Genomic DNA, 1,759 nt, shown 5'->3' with positions numbered 1-1,759 from the left:
CTCTTTGCTTTTTTAATACTCTGATCTGTCACTGAAAGCTTTCAATGGTTGGTGTAGGTCTATTTAAAGGTCTATGTTTTTGCCATTTAACAGAAATTTGCAGACAAGTAGTAAACCTTGATGCCAATACGTTTACAGAACCTCCCAGATGTGCAGGTCTGGCAAAAACAAGTTTCTGTTTGTTTTTTTTGTTTTGACCAAGACTCCCAGCACATGAGGCAAGGAGAACCTGGGTGTTGCATGTAAAAATGAGGGGGGTTAAAGCATTCAAGGTTGAAGGAAAAAGCCTGTTGCCATCTGGTGTGCAGCGCAAGCTAAATCCTAACAATTTCATTGGGATTATAGCAAGTGAGTAATCCAGCTTTCCTTTGGGACTGGAGGAGAGAGATTACCCTAAGGATTAGCTCCCTGCAGATAATAAACTTTATTAAAACGCAATCGGCTTTCGTGGGGCTTCTTCCCTCACACACTTGGAGGTATGCTCCATGGGGGGCAGGCAGCAGCTGACCCTCAGGCAGGGTAACATGGGTGAGATGGTCGGGTGAGGTGGATGAAAGAGGACGAGGTTTGGCGTCCGTATTACAAAAAGCCCATCTGAAGGACAACTGATACTTGATCTTGAGCCTTGTGTTTCCTGGAACGTTTGCTTGAATTCCCTTGACTCCTGCCCCTTACCTTCACCCCCAACCTGTCACACATACACACACTGATCTCACCCACTCCATCTCTTCATCCAAGCCACGTTTTCAGCATGAGCAGTATGACAGGTTTTGATGGCGAATTAGTTGAGTTAAGGCAGTCGATTCCTCTAACAACACACACACACGCACACACACACACACAATTGGCTGATTAATAGCCCTACATTAAAGCAGAGGAACATCAAGGCTGAGCAGCTGTGGTTCTGTGACTTAATCAAACTCTCGGATACTTTGAATTAGACCCTCGATGACACATTATGATTGCCAGAATGGATTGAAAAAAGCACAGTTTGTCACCGGGAAGCTTCTGCATGTTATTTATTCCTTTTTCAAACATTATCCAGTATATCATCTGACAAATTTTAATATCAGGGTGGGCTGTGTTTTTTTTTTACTTGGAAAACTGTCAAACTATAAGAGGAATTATGTGTCCTTCTCAAACTTTTTTGTGTTTTGGAACTATTTGTTTTGTTTTTATCTGGCATGTAATGTACTCGCTGCGTGCATTTGTGTTTACCTTAGCTATGGATGAATTTAAAGAATATTGTGAAATGTGTGTAGCACGATTGCTTAAGCCAAATTTTCCCTTGAGGATAAAAAAGTATATCATATCTTAAAGAATTACATCTATTTAAAGTTAAATCAATCACTTGTTTTTTGGTTTAAGTCCTTTTCTCCCACACATCTGATCAGTTAATCAGTTTAAATGTTTACCTGTGTTTGTTATAGGATTGGGGTCAGCGATGCTTCGTGCTGCTCACAGAAGCCCTTTATCAGGCGCCTTGAGCCTCCTTGAGCTGCAAGTATTATACTGGTTCAGACTAATGATGGTTAATGAGGAAGTTGGCAGCAATGGTAATATCTGTCTGCAGCTTTGCCAAGGCTGAGGTGAGCGGTTCACACTGAGGACAGGGGCTTCAAATCTAAATCAAGACACATTCAGAGATATTATCTGTCTGAATACAGAAGCAGTTTTATCAGTTTTAAATTTAATTTGAGGGTCATTGATCAAATGAAACATAGAACAACAGAGAAATTATAGAAGTTAACCATGAAAC

The sequence above is a fragment of the Micropterus salmoides genome, unplaced genomic scaffold, assembly GCF_014851395.1.
Source record: "Micropterus salmoides isolate LMB-PRFRI ecotype aquatic unplaced genomic scaffold, ASM1485139v1 Ms_hic_scaffold_13, whole genome shotgun sequence".
Taxonomy (NCBI): Eukaryota; Metazoa; Chordata; class Actinopteri; order Centrarchiformes; family Centrarchidae; genus Micropterus; species Micropterus salmoides.
The sequence above is the reverse complement of the archived record's forward strand: the minus strand, read 5'-3'. Positions refer to the sequence as shown.